The sequence below is a fragment of the Callithrix jacchus genome, chromosome 13, assembly GCF_049354715.1.
Source record: "Callithrix jacchus isolate 240 chromosome 13, calJac240_pri, whole genome shotgun sequence".
NCBI lineage: Eukaryota > Metazoa > Chordata > Mammalia > Primates > Cebidae > Callithrix > Callithrix jacchus.
The window spans coordinates 88,039,211-88,058,493 of record NC_133514.1 but is presented as its reverse complement, the minus strand read 5'-3'; the positions used below and the strand labels follow the sequence as shown (position 1 = coordinate 88,058,493).

General features: G+C 39.6%; 1 protein-coding gene across 5 annotated transcripts in view; it reads right to left on the bottom strand.

The window, feature by feature from the left end:
• Window positions 1–19,283, bottom strand: part of SETBP1 (SET binding protein 1) — a 378,635-nt gene that overhangs the window by 9,694 nt on the left and 349,658 nt on the right. The window lies entirely within an intron of this gene.

Here is a 19,283-nt window from a genome sequence, read left to right as displayed (position 1 = left end):
AGCTTCCAGAATAGCTGGGACTACAGGTGCATACCACCATGCCCAGCTGTTTTGTACTTTTAGTAGAGATGGGGTTTCACTGTATTGGCCAGGATGGTCTTGATCTCCTGACCTCATGATCCGCCCGCCTTGGTCTCCCAAAGTGCTGGGATTGTAGGTGTGAGCCACTGTGCCTGGCCTATTTCACCTAAATATTTTTTGAAGAATAAGAGGAAATGTTCTCAATGAAGGTCATGCATTCACCATCTCCCTAGAAGGCTTACGCTAATAGCTGCCCTCCTGGCTTAATGGCATAGAAAATGAATTAGTTCTCTGTGTTTTATGCTTTGACCAACAGCATAAATAAAAATATGCCATTAGCCAATCTCCACTGATGGCAGCAGGTATTATGACTTAGTATCCCTCTTTGTTTTGCACATTATAATCTTTGGAGTTTTTCACGTGTACCAAACATCTGAATTCCATTTATTTTTCCTTTATGTTTATTATACAAACTTTCAGTTCAGATTTATTAACCCTCCATGTGAACAATGGAAGAATATGGTATAGAAGAAAGGACTCTGTGTAGAAGAAGCTGGAAAACAGTGGGAACGGAGATAAATCCCTTAACCCCTCCGTTTCTGTTTCTTCATCTGTTACACTGGAAGGCTGAAGCAGATGCTCTTCGAAGTTCCCTTCTACATTTAGATTGCCATATTTCTTTTCTATACTCATGATCAATTGTGCCCCCAAATGTGGGGTGGCTTTCCAAATATTTATTTAATTGAATAATTCTGAAATCTTAGTATGGAGGGAGAACTTTGGACTTGGCAGGGTTTGATATTCACAAATCTTTCCCCTTATTGCTTATGATTTCACTGTCCCTCTAAATGTTTACAGATTTTTCTCTCTTCAAATTGTTTCATGATTGGACAGTCATTTCTGGGCTCTTGCTGCAAGATTGATTCCATATTTGCTCTCCTTCCCATAACTGTCCTATATCTTGCTTGCTCTTTGTAGTTTTAAAGAATAATTATTGAGTGGCCCAGGCAAAATGCAAATTCAATTCTTCATAACGGCAATACAAGTTTTCAGACTCTATCTATATTTGAAATTGCCATGCAAATGGTTGAGCTGGGTTTGATCCAGATCTAGACATTCTATCTTTTCACTCCCATTATCAGAAGAGTAGCTCATCAACACTGTTGATTTTGTCAAGTCGTTTATGGTAACTGGAGAATGGACTTAGCACTGCTTTTTTGGATGCAAAATTTGTAGATGTAGTAGGCCCCCTGGCCAAGGGCTAACAAGGTTAGTTACATAGAATATTTCCAAGAAATAGATACTCATGTTTATAAACTGTACTTTGCCCAGTTCTATTCTATTCTACAAGAGCTTTGGGTGGATTGTGGAGGGAGGCAAATTTATTTCTAGACTCCTTAGAGTTTTTCTTGCTGTTTGAATGTTCCTAAGGAGAGGTGGAAAGATGTTGAGGAAGGCTGAACTGCCTGGAGTTGGGGTGCATTTCAGGGCAGAGAGAGATGAAATATCCTGTGCTTCAAACAAGGCAGAGAGCTGCGGTGTGAATTATTTTGTGTGCTGATACATGTTAGAAGATTCCCTGAAGGCAAAGTCCACATCTTTTTTTTTTTTTTCTGCTTTCAGAATTTCCAGCACAGTCCATTGATACAGCAGTACCTGATCTGGTGCATACTATGTGGTCAGCAAATACAAGCTCAATGGGATTCAAATGTCTCATGTTCTCCAATGTAAATTGTGCATTTTATTTTATTTTATTTTTTACTTTGTACTTGTGCTTGCCTTGGTAATGGTCTCTTATTTTCATAATGCTGCTTTTTATTTTTAATGAGGAGAATGAGGCAACCTGCCTTGGCACGCAAACTTTTTTCTTCCATCTTTAGAATCTAAATTAACCTTCCACAGCCCTGGCCTTTAAAGCTCTTTGAAAAAGATGGCAAGTTGCCTCTGCTGGTGAGGCCTCTGCAAGGTAGGGGGCATCTGAGTTGCTGCTTGTTATCAACACAAGTGCTAGAGGATTGCTAAGTTTAAAGCAGTAATTTAGAATTAAGAGTTAGCAGATGTGGGGGATTTGTCGTAATATGACAGTGTTTTCATCCTGTTCTTAATGTCGTCTTACCATACTTTGCAGCGTCTTTGAAAACATGACTAGCTTGTTTGAAGCCTAGTAACTGCTTGACTATTCAAACAACAACTTATTCTTAGGGGTTTATTGTGAAAGAAATTTGTATCGCAGTTGTAATGGCTTGAAGACTCTGGTCTTTGTTCTGCTCCTATTTCACATTTTTTCCTGGGATGAGGTAGGGGGAAGAGGTGGGGAGACTGGCTGATAGAGAGGTGAAGCAATGGGTATGTAGGTGTGAGCATGTTTATGTGTGTGAGCTCTGAAGTGGACTAGGCCACCAAACAGTTAGTGCCCCAGGGCATCTCCCTGATCTCAGGAATGGTGTTGGATTTAGAAACCTGCTCTCCTGCTCCTGCCACCTTGCTCACACTGTTCACCTCCTCTCTGCCTCTCTAAATTCAACCAGCAGCCTCCCAAGTGGGGTGCACATTCCCTCCAGAGGAAGCCAGACAATTTACTGTGCTGCAGAAAGAACAAATTAATAATTTGTATTTACATTACTGATATTTTACCTAAATAATTCTAATGCTTAATATATGGAACTCCAGCCATGCCCTTACTTGTGCTGCTCATCAGATGATGGGTCACCTGTCACACTTGGGCATGAGAGAAGTGCCCTTCCTGGGAGAAGGAGAGGCACATATATTCAAGGGATTGACAGGGGATCTCACTGGTGAGTTCCTTTCAGGGTGCTGCCAGTGTCCTTTATTTTAAATTTTGCAGGCCAGCCCACATGGTAATTTTAGAAGAGCAAGACCTTTCAACAGAAAACAATTCCAAAATACTTTGTAATGAGATAAAGAATACCCATACAATATTTTATATACCACACAGAGTTCTGTTGGTTATCTCACACCAAACTGTACACATGAGTTGCCGTTTTCAAAGATGAATTTGGCATTTTCTTGTACGAAAAGACAAGGGTTCCAAATTTTCTTAACTCTTTTAGGCTGTTGGGCTGTCAGTAATGTTACCTAGCAGATGTTAAAAGACAAAACGCTTAATGTCCCTCTACAGTAAACTGGGTCAGAAAGTAACTGCTTTTGGAAAGACACTCATGCTATCAAAAGAGCAGTTTGGGAAATTTATTGCAAATGTTTCCACTGTTTGGCAATTTTGTTGCTGAAAACAATAAAACCTACAAAACCCCTTTAATCTGAAAATGTGAATACCTTATAAGCAGAACTGACTTCCGAATGAAGAGCCGGACTAAAAAAATGACCATCTAATTGTTAACAAAGAGGATGGTTTACCAAGTTTCAGCACAAATCTTGGTTAACTGATAGATGAGACTGGAAAAAAGAAGGCCTGATTTAAACACAGTCAACAATGTACTTTATTCTTTTGAATCTCTGTGTATGTGCAATATTCTTTTACCCTGCAACATCTACTAAAGACTGTTGAAACAAATTAAATTCAGAATGAGAACTTTAAATTACTTAACACAAGTACTTAAAAAACCAAGATTTTCAAAAACAAACATACAAATTCAATTGCTTGGCCCTTCTTAAAACATTATTAAAAACACTAACAACAGTATAACATTCTGATAGCCACAAAAATACTTTTGTTTCATTAATAATAGCAGGTAAAATACATGTAAATTTATTTTAAGAATAAAATATATTTCAAGTATATCTCATCATCTTAAAAGTTTATATTTAAGAAAAAGAGGGCACATATTTTTAGTATGTATTTAAATGGCATGACTATTCAAAATTATGATACTGATATCACGGCATGATCAAAAAATATGGAGCCCCTGCTTTAAATTTGTCCTTTCTTTTAAAACTTCTCAAGAGTTTATTCACTCGCTTAGTATTTAATCCTCAAAGATCTTAACTTTCTATGGCCTAGGCAGCATTAAAGCTTGTTGAAGACAGCATGTGTTGTCCTTTTTCATACCCTTCAAAACAAAGAACATACTTCTTGTGTCATTGTAGATGCTTAATTAATATTTCCTTCTAGATTGTTTCAGACTGTAAACTCCTAGAGCTGAAATCCTGGAGAGCATTCATCTTTATATTCCCCAGAACACCCTTAATTGAGTTGTATGCAATTCCATGGCAGTGAGGGGTGGCCTATCCATGGAGAGCTCCTCAAATGGGATTTAATGCTGACATATTTTATTTGGTTAGGTGATTCAGAGGTCCTAGTGTGCAGCTTTCAGAGTCCTTTACTTCTCTGACCATTAGGAAATAACGCCAGTTATTTCACGGGCCCACGGGTTAGACAAACCACCTGGGACTTTGGACAGATAAAGACAGTGGCGACTCATTCCAGAGAGAATCTAAGCTGAGTTAAAAACATTGCTAGGATTGCTCAAGCGGGGGACTTCTAAGGAGGGCAACCTACATTTTGGCAGTCCTGAAAAAAACTGGGCAAAAGAAAAATCTTAGAGATAAGAGAACCAGTGAAAGATGAGATTATAGGTCCCTGTAAGGTGAGTCATGAGTGTTCATCACAAGGGATTGCCCACGAGGGATGAACAGAGGAGTCTTAAGTATGGGGGATTTTCTGGAGGTACTATTTATTTATAAGTTACTTAGAAATAGTCGCTTCCTAGGCTTTTGGTAAGGAGCGAATTGGGAATGGCAGCATTAGTAAACTGAGAAATATGAGGGCACTTAGCCCTCTCTGTTTCCTTCAACTTTGGCTTTTGTTTGTTGTAATGTGGATTGAGTCCCAACACTGAAGAGACAACATGGAAGCCCGGGTAGAAATGTAGTTAACGCCAAAAAGTTTGAAGCTACATCTGTTGAGTCTCACAGCATGCCAGTTGGTCACACAGCGGGGGTGGTTGCACCCTCTCAAAGGGCTCTTTATATTTCTTTTTTATTTCCTCTCAAATGTGGTATCACTTTATCCTTAACCATAAATACCATCTCTTACATAATACCCCAACTATTGTGCATGCATGTTCTTACCTGATTGTGAGACATTTCTTTGTCTCTTTAAAACTTTGGGGGAAAAATACATGGAAAAACAAAGACCCATGTAACAAACATGAATGTAAGAAAATTTCCACATTTTAAATATTTAGGCTCAGATAAAAGAAGTCCTGTTAACCATGCTAGAACCCCAGGAATTACATATAATGGTAGGTATCTCTGTTTTGTTTTCTTCCTGGTCTTAATAGCAACTGCATTTGTTCACGTAGTAGCCAGCATACTTCGCAATCTGATATAAAACATGTTGACCAGCACATTAGAAGAATGAGGTTCTGGTCTTAGCTTATCACCTCTCAGTTCTATGTCTCCAGACAAATCTCTCAATTTTTTAAAAGAAGCCTTGCTTCTCAATAAATATAATTCAGTAAAAGTCATATACCTCCAAGTTTTCTGTACTCTAGGTAAGATAAGACATCCTCAAATCCTTCACCTGTGTTTCTTACAAGGTGAATTCTAGATCAAAACAAATTTTTTATTTTAACCACTCTCTGGAGATTATATCATCCGCCAAAGATGATCTGAAATTTTATTGCCTAGAATTGAACTGATTTTCCAGATATGAAGTGATTAGTACAGAAAAATTGGTTTAATTTCTGTGATAAAGACACCACAGCTACAGTAATAAAAGGTACATTTTTTAAACTGCATTTTTTCCCGCACAATATCCTACTGTTGCCTCATGTTAAATGGACGCTCAATTAACTCCCTTAAAACACTTTCATATACACAGCTACCAATACTGGCCATTGCTGTGTGGAACTGGGATTTAAGCTTAAGTGCAAGCCTTCTATTTAAATCTGCAAAGTTTAATTTTATTACTTTTAGTCCAGGATTCTAGTCTGTTGTGAACATTTGGAAACTTAATCTTGTTTTTTCAAAGAGTTCTTAGATTGTTAGGAATTTTCAAAGGGCTTGAATACCCTAAAAGTTAATGCCTGTCCTTTTAACTACCTCTGGGCTGGATTCAAGTGACTAAAAGGCATGCTCTCATTTTCTTTTCTTTATTGAAATTTTTAAAGAAAATGATGTCAATTTACAAAATTAACTATCTTTGTATTCTCCCTAAAAGCAATAAGCAATTTACACCCATTGCTTTAGACTTTCTCATGTCTGTCTGGTTAGCAGATGATGGATGGACCCCAGAAACAATAACTTTGCAGAGCCTACAGGTGTGTGCCCAACTCAATTATTTCTGTAAGTGTTAGAGAGGATATTGCATTTGATGTTGAATAGGGGAAAAACTCCTGCATTTTTCTTTTATCCAGATGCAACTCTTCCGCCCTAGTGAAAAAAACATAAAAGATACAAAACAAAGCAATACCAGGCATTGTTCCAGTGCTTCCAAATTTCCACTGGAATTCAGTTTATAATTCAGTCTTAAAACTTTTTTTTTTTGAATTTTCCAAACTGTATTTGGAACTGACAAAGTCTTCCTAGAGACAAGGCCCGAATCTTAAAACTTTTTATGAATACCTCATGTCTTCGTATATTCCACTCATTCTTTAAAACTCCAATTAAGTCCTCTTCCTAAAAGCCATCCGTGGACTCTCATTTCAGCATTAATCTGTCTGCCCTTCTCTATGTTGCCTGTATCTCCCTGATTGCACTTCATTTAGTCTGTTCTCTATTGTGATTATGGGATTAATCTATATTTAGCGCTCCTCTTAAATTGTATTTTCATAAGGGACAAGGACCATGTCTTAGCCATTCTTATCCTTGCTTGGAACAAACACTGATTGAGGTCCAGTTTGTGCCAGGCACTGTACAGGGACATGGAACGCCGCGCCTTTCCCCTAGTGAGCAGCAGAGAGTCTGGCTGACTTACTTGAATTGAAACCGACCTACGTGACTGACTTGAACAGCACTTATCTTCTATTTTGTAAACTCTGCATATGAGGCATGAAAGGTTTTTTTGGAGATTCAAATCACCGTCAATTAAGTTAGGTCCTCACATATTTCGGCGGTTCCCTACTCTGTTCAGCGCACCATTAACTGAAAAGTGTCTCAGTTATAACCAAAAGTCCTGTGAAATACAGACCAATAACTAAACTTAACTCCAGAAGAGAAGTGGAGTTTCAATGACAAATACATGGACTAAAGCAAGTTTGGAATTTATTAAGAGTCACTAAGAAAACCAGCTTGAACATTTAAGGACATTGAAAATGCTTAAGAATATTAAGATTGACTGAAATGACAGGTCCCCTGGAAAAGGAACACATGTACTTATTATATAGTAAAGGGAGAGAGAGAAGCAGGGGAAGGAGTGGCCTTTTTTGTTGTTTTTAAATAGACTTTACTTTTTAGAGCAGTTTTAGATTCATAGCTAAATTAAACTAAAGGTACAGAGACAGAGGTTTCCCATATATTCCCTTGCCCCAGCGTATGTATAGCCTCTACCATGAATGGTCTTTTCATTGCCAAGCCTGTGAATCAGAATCATAATGGTTTATTATGGGAGAAGGGTCATATGCTCTCTTGGCAAATATATATATACATTCATGTTCTGAGTGCTATACCAGGAGTTTTTTGAAAAAAGAAATTGCTTTAACTTTTTTCCTTTTTTCAAGTATAAGCTTGAACAGACTCAAGACGGCAAACACTCCCTCCTCAATTTAAGATTTGACAATTTAAGAAGAAAACGCTCATTCATCATCCTTCCCTTTTAGAGACCATAAATTATTGGCTCATACACCATGTGGCTTGGATTCTAGGAAAAGTTAGTGTAAACAAACCCAAGTTACAATGCGTGGAGTAGGAGAGTGAGTCATAAACAAAACACAGACATATGCTCTCATATAAATAAGGGCCTGGATCATCAGCTTCCCAGAGTCTGCTTCCCATTAATTACACAACAAAATGAACTTTCCATATGTAAAGCCCAAATCACTTAACTCTGGCAACTTGTATAAGACAGAGACCAGGATTGTGACTACGTAGGCACTAACAAAACTAGATTTCAAAATAAAAAATGTCCTCTCAAAATATCTTCAGGCATTGGAGAACAAGAAGATCCCCTGGAGGAGAATTTTTGAGTAACGAAACTATACCCTGGCACCCCGGGAAGACTGCTAGGAGGCTAATATGGATCTCCTGCTGAATTTATAGGTAATATTAGGCGTACTCTCTTTTGTTCTGAGTCCTGCCATCTTTCTGATGCCGGCTAGCCCTGGGTGTAGGCCACACAGTGTGTTCACCCACATTGCTGGGACCACTGAAAAGTTTAAATTCCTTCTCTCAGAGATCAGTTCCTTCTCTCTGTGTTTTGAAACTATCCATTGGTAGCACTAACTCACATTGCCTCATTGTCTCATGAAGACTGTCTGGTCTCTTTTAGTTTAAAGAGGTATTAAGGAAAACGTAGTTCCTGGAGCAGAGTATTCTTCAACAGGTCAGACACCTCAAGAGAGGTGGGAAGTGAGGTCTTTCTTTATGTCCCTTTCAAAAGCTGATTTCATAAAACAAATTAACATAGTTTGGGCCATGGCTGTCATTTTTCTATCACCGTCAGTGAGAATATTTACCCTGTCTTATTCTAGACTTTTGGGTACTCCATCTTTTGATCACAAATTTCCCTTCCAGACTCACCTGCCATTATTTCCATATAAATGCTCTTTCCTATCTCCTAGCTTCTGTCTGCTTACCTAATTCAGTTTATCTTCAGAAGTCCAGCTTAACTCTTCTCTTCCCAAATCATCTCACTGTCATCAGAAATCTCTTAGTAGCATTCAGTTGAAAATTCATGACCAATCAACTGCTGAATAATAGTCTTGTTAGTATCTCAGATTGTTATTTAATCTATTCATTTAAAAACACTATTTGTTCCAATGGACATTAAAACAACAGAGCTTAAGCTTCAGGTGTCCTGGATAGGGGAGAGAGGAGGGAAACCACTTTTACTCCTTACTAGTTGTGGGGATGAGGAGGCAGTTTTCAACCATTCATATGCTCTGCGACTAGTTTTGTAACATCTATGCTTTGTATCATACCGTAACACCATACAAGGCAACTAGAATGCATTGTTCTTGCCCTCAAATGAAGAGGAAGAAGAAGGAACTAACATTTTTGGAAAACCTACAGTGTATGTTGCAGTTTTTCATATATTTCCTCATTTAATTGTGATAGCAACCACTTGAGGACCCTGATTAGTATCCCTCAGTTTCTCTACAGTACAGAGATGAAAATCAAGTATTTTTCCCAAGGGCATACATCTCAGAAGCTGTGAACACAATAATTTAAGCAAGGGCTGAACCATTTCAAAGCTAGTTTCATAATACATTTCCTTAAAAAAGCAAAGAAGACAGGGAGCTAGAAAAAGACTGATAAAACCTGGGGTTCCTTGTTAATTTTATACTCTCGTCTGCATTGGAGTGCCAAATTTCTCCAAATTTCACCACCTCGAAGGCCTCTTCCAACCCCCTAAATTCCATAATGAAATAACAGAAGATATTCCTGCAGATTACACATCATTGCTGCTGGATTAACTGTTCCTGCACGTTGTTTTGATCCTGCTCCAGTTCAGTGCCTTCACTGGTTCCCTGTTGGGAGCCAGACATTCAACATACTGAGAGAAGCTGGTCAGGATTATGAAGAAAAGTAGTGGTGGGGGAGGTAGGGCATGATAAACACAAGAGACTATGACACACTTAATGGGGCAAAAAATGCCCCCCCCCCAATACGATAGCCTATTCCAATCAATTTTTGTCAGTTAGAAATCTGAGCCTAAAGTTGACAGTTTCATAAAGCCAGAAATCTTGATTATTATGTAAAACTTCTGATGTTCATAGCTGCTAATTAATTTTTAAAAATCTATAATCTTCTGTAGGCCAACCACATCACAACTGTAGACAGCAATTGGGCCATGGCTGTCATTTGGCTATCACTGCTGGTCAGAATAGTCACCCTGTCTTATTCTAGACTTTTGGTTACTCCATCTACTGATCTCAAATTTCCCTTCCAGACTCACCTGCCATTGTTTCCATATAAATGCTCTATCCTATCTCCTAGCTTCTGTCTGCTTACCTAATTCAGTTTATCTTCAGAAGTCCAGCTTAACTCTTCTCTTCCCAAATCATCTCACTGTCTTCAGAAATCTCTTAGTAGCATTCAGTTGAAAATTCATGACCAATCGGCTGCTGAATAATAGTCCTGTTTACTAGTATCTCAGATTGTTACTCGATCTATTTATTTAAAAACACTATTTGGTCATCTCATGTTTTGGAGGCAGGTCTTCCCATGTAGTGTTTAAGCTTCTCTGAGGCAGGAACTAATCTTCTATTTTCATACATCATTCATAGGATTGAGTGTAGTACGGCAGGTTCTTAAAAAAAAAGCCTCACGATTTTTACCAGTCTTAGAGATTTTGGATAAAATGAGCTTGATATAGCTACTAATGCCCTCAAGGGTAGGGGGTTTGGACTGTGTCCTGAGATAAGAGTATTTGGAAGAGAGAGTGAGGATACATATCATTTCCTAAAGGATAATGGATAGTCATCACATGGCTAAATTGTGACTTCACATGATTAAATCCTGACATGACAACTTCAGATCTGATGAGAGGGTTTCATAAAATACTTACATATCAAGTTTTGAATATGTGATTGGTGTTTTCACCTGCTATTTCATTCCTTTCTTGTTACTGCCTAGAAGGCAGAAATTATTTTTCTCATTTCATTGACGAGAAAACTAGAACTCAGAAGGTTCGGTGAGACTTTGTGACTTATCTAAGGGGATGGATGCAGTACTGTAATGAGAACTCCGCAATAACCCTGACCCTTGAATTTCAAATCCAGTTTTACTCTGCCTCAATGTGGTGGCCAGAAAGAGTCCAAGTTTCCTAGTTCCCAGTCAGGCAATATTTGTAACCCTTCTGGTCTCAATTTTCTCATCTGCAACGAAGGGCAAAGGTCCCTTCTAGTTTATTGTAATCCAGGTTTGTCTAGTCTGTTCCAATTGAAGCAGTAGGAGGAGACTTCTTGGGAGGATGTGTTGGGATGACTCCAGCGTTTCCCAGGGAGAGAATGGATAGAGCAGATAGGTGAGTGATCTCTCTCTCTCTGTCACACTTGTCTCACAATACTTCCTCTATTCTCTCTACCTACCTCTTCTCTGTCTCTCTGCTCTTAGACTGACTACAGCCTGCCTGGACCACTCAAGATCATTCTTAATGACAGCCATTACATAGTTCTTCTGCATTGCCTGAGGTCACTTCTGCAGCAATGAGCAGGAAAGACTTTGCCCTGCCACCCCCCTACTCCTGTACCTGGGCTCACTATGCCAACTTTATTGGAACCAAGAAGTTTTTCAAAAACTCCCCACTAATTACAGGAAACCCAAAGCACAGTGCCCCCTTCTCATTAACACAGTTGCTTTTAGTAGCCACTAAATTATCTCGCCACCATTATACCAACAATCTAATTAGACTACTGGAAATGGAAAGTGCCAGTGACCAAGGCAGGCACCACACTTTCATCTCAAAACTGATCATAAAATATCTGTGTCCTTTCATTCTTTGCCGCATAAACTCTGCCCCTATAAGAGTCTCCTTTCATTCTCTCCCATTTATAAAGAGGAGCTTGAATATTTGATATAAAATGAGTATCTTAATAGAAATCGCTTCACGTGTGGGAGGTTTTCTTCTCCGTATTTCGCCCGAGTGTGAAGTCATTACAATAATCGCACCTGAATCCCCTGGCATCTGATGCCTCACAGCCAAACCTCCCACTGGGCTTCAATAGATGTGTGAATGATACTATCACTGGGAAGAAGATAAAATGTATTATTATCATTACTCTATTTTTAAGAGGGTCTGACTATGGCATGAGGTAGTTGGGAGCATAATCTGTCTGAAGCATTCAAAGAAGATAAATTGAGTTAAACTTCTCAAGACACAGCACTTTCAAACCTGTTATTAAACCTCTGTGTTTCCTAAAATCTCAGCTCAGGAGAGAAAATAATTAGCTAAGTGAAGTCCAGACATGTCTACTGAGTATCTTCTATGCACCCAACATTGTGTAAGGTTCCTGACATTCAAATAACATGAGTTCAACAGCAAGGCTCCTGGCTTTGTTTCTCTTGTTTTCATTCCATACATCCCAAGGTTCTGGGAATTCATGAGATGCCCAATACTTGTTGAGTGAGACAAAACCTAAATATGAAACGGTTGCTTTCATAGTGAAACCAATACTATGGCCACAATGCAAGACTATCACATACAAAATAATTAAAGTACTACATAGGCTGATGTACTCTGCAGTTTTCCATTGAGTGGCATGTCCTGAAAATCTCACAGAACTTCTGAGTGAAGGAAGGCACATATGCATGCATATTCCTCCTTCTCTGAGTAAATACATGCTCCTGTAGTGCACATAGGCTGAATCTTTAACTCAAGAATAATCTTCCCCAATACTCCAGGGGACGAACCAAGGGCTGGGCTGCTATTAATGAACGAAGGAGGCTAGAGTCCTCCCACGTTGCTCCAGGTTGCTCCTTTGTTGAACGTTCTTAGGATAGTTTCCTGCTTCTGGTTCTGATTTAGAAACTGAAAGCAAATCACTGCCGGAGTTCTTATACTTTAGAGTGTATCTTTTCATGACCCAAACACTTTTGTGCAGTAAACAGTTGTTCAACACACTTTGGCCAACATTTAACAATTACCTATTGTTTGCCTACCTCAGTGCTAGGTAAAGTTGAGTAAGATCTGGCCACAGGGAATATACGATCCTCTAGGCAACTGTGGGACACAATTGGAGCAAGACACTACATTAAATGTAGGAATCAATGATCAATGAGCTTATGCGGAGCCAGGGAGGCACAGAGGATGTGGCATTCAACTTGACCTTGGTGTGGTTCTCAGTATGGGTGTCAGAGAAGGCTTGTTAGAGCTGAAGGATCCTATGCTGAGGCTTGAAGAAGCATCACGAATTAGCCATTCAAAGGGCATGAGAGGCGGGCAAGGGAGAAAAAAAAATTCCAGGGTAGAAAATAGATGACATCATCAACAGTAGCAGCAGCAAAAACTTGTCAAACTCTTACTATGTGTCAGTTTCTTTGCGATGGTGTTCCCAAGGATTATCTCCTTTACTCCTCACCATAATCCTCGACACTAGGTGATATCTTTCAGACATGAATACCGAAGTCTTGAGATTACCCAGCTGGTGAGTGCAGCACTGAGATTTCAATACAAGCAATATAAAGCCAGACACATGCATTCAACTGGAGCATTTCATGGCCCATGTGTGGTGTGTAGAAAAATGAGCCAAAACTTAGAAACAAGGCAAATGGACGGAGACAGTCCTTTCAAGTTTCCCTAAGGATTATTAACTGTACAGGAAAATGTGCTCTTGTTGGGCTTGCTGTCCACTACTGGTTAGAGGCACGGAATCCGCCAGCTTTTTTTTCTTGAGAGAGAGATCTCGCTCTGTTGCCCAGGCTGGAGTGCAGTAGCACAATCTTGGCTCACTGCAACCTCTGTTTCCTGGGTCCAAGCCATTTTCCTGCTTTGGCCTCCTGAGTAGCTGGAATTACAGACACGCACCATCATGTGCAGCTAATTTTTTTTTTTTTTTTTTTTTTTTAATAGTAGAGACAGGGTTTCACCATGTTGGCCAGGCTGGTATAGAACTCCTGACCTCAGGTGATCCACCCACCTTGGCCTCCCAAAGCACCTGGCCAATCTACCACATTTTACATTAACTTGTGGGCTTTTGCCTAGCAAGGAGGCAAATGATTTTCGTCTGGTAGAAGAGATCGACCCTGAGGTTATGATTTTGGTGCCTGTTAGGATATTAACTGAGTAACTTGCTCTATATGCTTTCTCCAGCGCCTGCATTCTCATAAAGTCCCGTTCTCTAACTCTCCTTTGGGCTGGCTTTACCACCATGCTGTCTTCTGCATTAAAGAGTTATGAGTCTTTGAAATAACTTTGTAGTTTTTTGAAAATAATACTGTGGCAGTGGAAATCCCAAAGGTGTTGAAATTTGGTTGAAATTTCCAAGAAGATGAGGCTGGGGCAGAAGGCAGGGCCAGATTCTGGAAGATTTGGTGCCTCTCCGGGCTGTTTATAGCCTTGGCCGTAGGAATGGCTCAGCTGCTCCAGGATGTTCAGATTAAATCAGAAAAGGGCTTATTTCTCCTTTTAAGGTGAAAATAACAATAAGCTTTGGAAGTTTTTCAGAAGGCCTTTGGTGTGTGATGGGGAAACAGCAGTTTCCAACCCTGCTGAGTCCCTTAGTAGCCCAGAGCTGGGGGAGGCGCTGCCTTTCATGGGCCTGTCATATTCAGCACAGCTTTCTGGGCAAACGGGCTCATTTTGTGATGCTTCCACGTGAGCCCATAGGTAGCACTTTTCAGACAACTTGAATGATTGCTTTACATTTAAGCTTTGTTTGCTCTGGCTCTTCTCTGGGAGGTTTTCAACCGAATATTTTAAGAGATTAGTCTGGGCAGATAGGAATGTATTTTACAATTTGAAGACTTCCTCAATGTATATATTTATAATCCCTGGATGTTCCAAATCCTTTTAAATTGCACATTTATTTCTTCTATTTTGGTTCTTCTAAACATAAGATTTTGGCTGACTTGACCTGTTATTTTGGTTAGGGGCTTCAGATCCTGGTTCCATATAACAAAGAAAGAAATAAAATAAATAACTGCATCATTCTTAAATTTCTGTCCATTGCTCTTTTTTGTAGCTGGATATTATTTCATTACTCTGGGCCTCTTCCCACAGATGGCAGGTGGCTAAGAGAAAACTTAGGTATCATAGAATTTGGGAGCCGAAAGCAATTTTCACAACCATTTTGTTCCAGCTACTACCATATTGAATTTCATTCTGATTTCATTAGTATTAAGAATTCCCACTGTTATTTGTAAAGGTAATTAATTTTTCAAGATTAAAGTTTTGCATCTTGACTACAGGTATCACTTCTGTTTGGACTGCTGGTTTGGCTAATAACAGAATGATTTACCTAATATTAGTTTCTGCCATGAGAAACAAAATGCCTAAAAATGCAATAGACTTATGAAATTTAAGTATTTTCAGTTCTTCATGGGCTCTGGTAATTTTAAACATGGTAGATGATATAGTTGAGATAATAATGGATTAGCCTTGATACAAAACAGAAGCTAAGAGCAGGGCTCACTGTACTTCCTTGTTATCTCGAACTGAGCTACACCTGGAGCAGTTGAGATCTGATGATAGCTTGGCTGATACATGTTTGCTTTCTTTACTCCTTGGACTTAAGATGAGAGAATATTGACGGGTATCTTTCTTTCTTTCTCTCTCTGTCGTGAGTGTGTGTGTGTGTGTGTGTGTGTGCGCGCTCATGACACGTGCATGAGAGAGAACAAGAAGGGTAGGTATACTTGTTTTCCCATTATTGCTAGTCTAGTCTTTCAGGTGCAAAACCATACAGATTTTGTTTCCTTGATGTTTTACTGAATTCTTACCACCATTTGGAATCTGCTTATTAATATAGACTCATCTTAGACATAAGGGGAAAAAACATGTTACTGCAATGAAATCTCAAATTCTCTATACATTACATGATCTTCTTGAGATGTTAGTTCAATATCTAGAAACTCAGAAAAATCAGCCTGGCTTATTCAGGTATGGATTACCCGATATGATTATGAAATCATTATTGGGCTAGGGTAATAGAAGTTGTTGCAAATTATGCCTCACTTTGAGCAAACTTTAGTGGCGCTTTTATTGCATTAGCCCTAATTACTCACAATAATGATGCAGTGCTCCCTTGAATCAGACCTCCTTTGCTGCACCAGGGAACAGCAGCTCATCAATAGCTATTGAGCAGTTTGATCACCAAGGCTGATCTGTTTGAGCACCTACAGCAGCCACTGCCATCCTCCCTCCCAGTAGCTCACAAACTGACATGTTCCCAGCTCACCACTCTCTCCTGCATCTCCTCGACGGTGCCCTTCTACAAATCAATAATGTCATAATCAGTATGCCTCTGAGATTCTGAGAAGGTAAAAAATTGCCTGAAACAAAATACTTGGGGAACCCATGGAGCAAATGCATGCACAGGCTAGAAAATACTAATTTGTAAACCTTTGACCCATATTTTTTTCTCCCACATTGTAATGTTTATAAAATAAGGTGGGAATGTTCCTTTATTGTACTTTTACCAAAGATCACCTGTTTGAAAAAAGTACTGTTCTTACTATAGACTGAGGAACTATTTGGCAAGTATTTTCCAGGAGGCTACAAAGTGCCTGTCAAATGTTTTCCATTTACTTGTTAAGCAGTTCCAAGACTATGTTTTTCTCAGATGTCTCTCAGCATATTTAGCACTGTAAAAGCACACAGCTACTGCCTCTCAACCATTCCTTTCACTCAGTGATTATTTACTGAGCATGTATTATGGATCAGAAACTGTACTAGGTATTTTTGCATCCACTCTTCTTTTTTAATTTTTAATTTTTTTGAGACGTGAGTTTTGCTTTGTCACCTAGACTGCAGTTCAGGGGCGTGATCTTGGCTCACTGCAGCCTCTGCCTTCCAGGTTCAAGCAATTCTCCTGCCTAAGCCTCCCAAGTAGCTGGGATTACAGGGCTGTGTCACCATGACCTGCTAATTTTTGTATTTTTAGTAGAGGTTTCACTATGTTGGCCATGCTGGTCTCGAACTCCTGACCTCACGTGATCCAACAGCCTTGGCCTCCCAAAGTGCTGGGACTACAGGTGTAAGCCACTACCTCTGACCTGCATCCATTATTTCTAAATAAAATTTCTAATTAATTGAATTACTTCAGTACATTATCTCAAGACATGATTTCTTAAATTATATTTTCTTTACAAGCCACTTAGTTTAACTCTTCTTTCCTTTTTTTTTCCTCCCTGCAATTGTCCGGGTTTCCAAAACCATTCTATAGAAATGATAACCTATTAGAAAACAAGCTGATTCCTGCCTAAAGCCAGAAGTAACTCTACCTTACTTATGGTGAAAGATGAAAACCGGTGCTCTAAAGAAAACAAAAGTCAAGTGAGTTGTTTCATCAGAAATATATATTACTGCACTATATAAATGTTACTGTATATTACATGCACCTAATTAAATAAGATTGAATCCAGAAACTATTCACTATCCACTATGTGCTTGGCTTTGGCTAAAGCTATCTACCTCATTGAATTAGGAGTTTCATTCACTGTTCTCCAAAAGAAGTAGGAGTCCATATGTATGGAGGAAAATATCTGCCTTTGCTCATGTTGGGACTATGACAAAAGTGGGAATCCACTGGAAACCAGACTGTAAATCGGGAAATTTGGGTTCCAATCCAATTGTATGACCTCATGCAAATCTCTGAATCTCGAGAGGCCTCAGTTTCTTCATGTGTAAAACAGAGCATTGGCCACAAGCCCAGCCTGTGTGTTTTCTAGCTCTCCCAGGTTTGTGGGAAGCTTTCTATCTGTCGGGAGTGAAATCGTAAGAAGGTCTGTCTTCCAGCACCTGGGGCAGATATCTGGCCTATTTCCCCCCAAAAGTCCAGCTCAGCAGCCAGAGACCCGGATATGGACTAAATGTGTAAAATTCTCATGAGGGTCTCGTTTAAGTACTGCCAAAAATAAACAGCCCGTTCTCAGATGCTGGAACAGGGGAGTCTGGACTCAGCTCCGATTACCAGGGAGGCACGTATAAAAGTGTAATACCCACCTGTTTCTACTGCCCATTTGGCATATTTGTAAATTATTTACTGGATGCACTAGAGAAGGCAAGCCCATAGAAGCACGTGATCCCAAAAATAGATTATCTTACATTGAAGGGAAAGAGCGCAGGGGAGCAAAATGGGGGACCACCTGTCCTTGGCCTCACAGAAATATCTGTGCATGGCAAGCAAAGCCAGAAACACAAAGCCTAATTTAATTCCTCAATCCATAAAGGGAAGTCTCCAGTGCTTAATCAACAAGGTCGAATACCCACTTATCTGGGTGGGTGCAGACCGTAGCCTAAATCTTTTGCTTAAGCCAAATTATGTCTTCCTTGAAGTCAGCCGCGGCACCAGTTCCCACTTCCAGGACTCTGCCCAACTTGTTTCCTTTGTTTAGACACCCTCCCACCAAGGTGCTACTAATCCATCAAGTCTCAGTGGTAACTTGCTCTGCATTTCTCTGTGACTTTCAATCCTTTGTCTTCCTGTACTCTTCACCGGCACCATTTACCTGGCAATTCCACCAAAAACATTTTGTTTCACACCAAATGAAGGCTCATTATAATACCTGAGAGATGACCCTATTCCTTCAGAGCAAGAATTTTCAAATGGCTGGAGAGAACACCATTTCCAGGAGAGTTAGGAGACAGTTCCAGAAAAATGGGTTGTGTGGTTAGATACAATTGTGTAATTCGGTGTCTTCCTCCTAGGACCTCACAATGCACATTGGTCAATGCAAGACCTGAAAAGCCCTGCAGGAAGGCGCCAGGGGTAAGGCAGCAGCTTTTCTACATCTACTTTTCCATGAAAACGTTCTTTATCACAAAACACCTACTAGTAGTTTGCTGAATTCAACTGGGGAAGTGTCATTCCAAGTGTTCCTTTCTTTTATTCCAACTGGCTCATTTTCTAATAACCAGTGATTTCCATGAAGGAGGTAGGTATGTAGACAAGTTGAGTTCTTTGCTTAAAGCAAACTGCTAAATTAGAAAAGGAATTTGGAGTAAATATTAAGAATGAGTCTCTTCTTGGGTTTCTAACTATAACAGGCCTTTCTAAATATTGCAATGTGCTTGCCACATTTACATTAATATGTTAATTCAAGAAATATCTATGCAACATTGCCCTGCTACGTGTCAGGAAGATAGCAAGAATCTAAATGGTTGTCTCTGCCTCTGAGGTATGTGCAATTTTGTTACATGTGAGAAGCTGTTAAATCATCAACACTTTTTTTAATGCAGTCTATGAAATGTTAGGAACTGCATGGTAGAGATTCTGGATATCCTAGAGGAGCTGTGTCTATCTGGGTTTTAAGGACTTGTAGGACGTCATTAGGAATTGAGGAAGGCTGTCTCCAAGTTCAGGTGTTGAGCCAAACCCAAGGCCTGTCTTCCTGGGGGCAGGAATGAGCTTCACACAATGGAGGTGGGCATAGGGGCTGGCGGGAGGCCCGGTGGGGAAAAGAGGTAGAAAGGGCCAGGCTGTGGATAACCTGAGATATCTAAATATGGAGTTTATATTTTA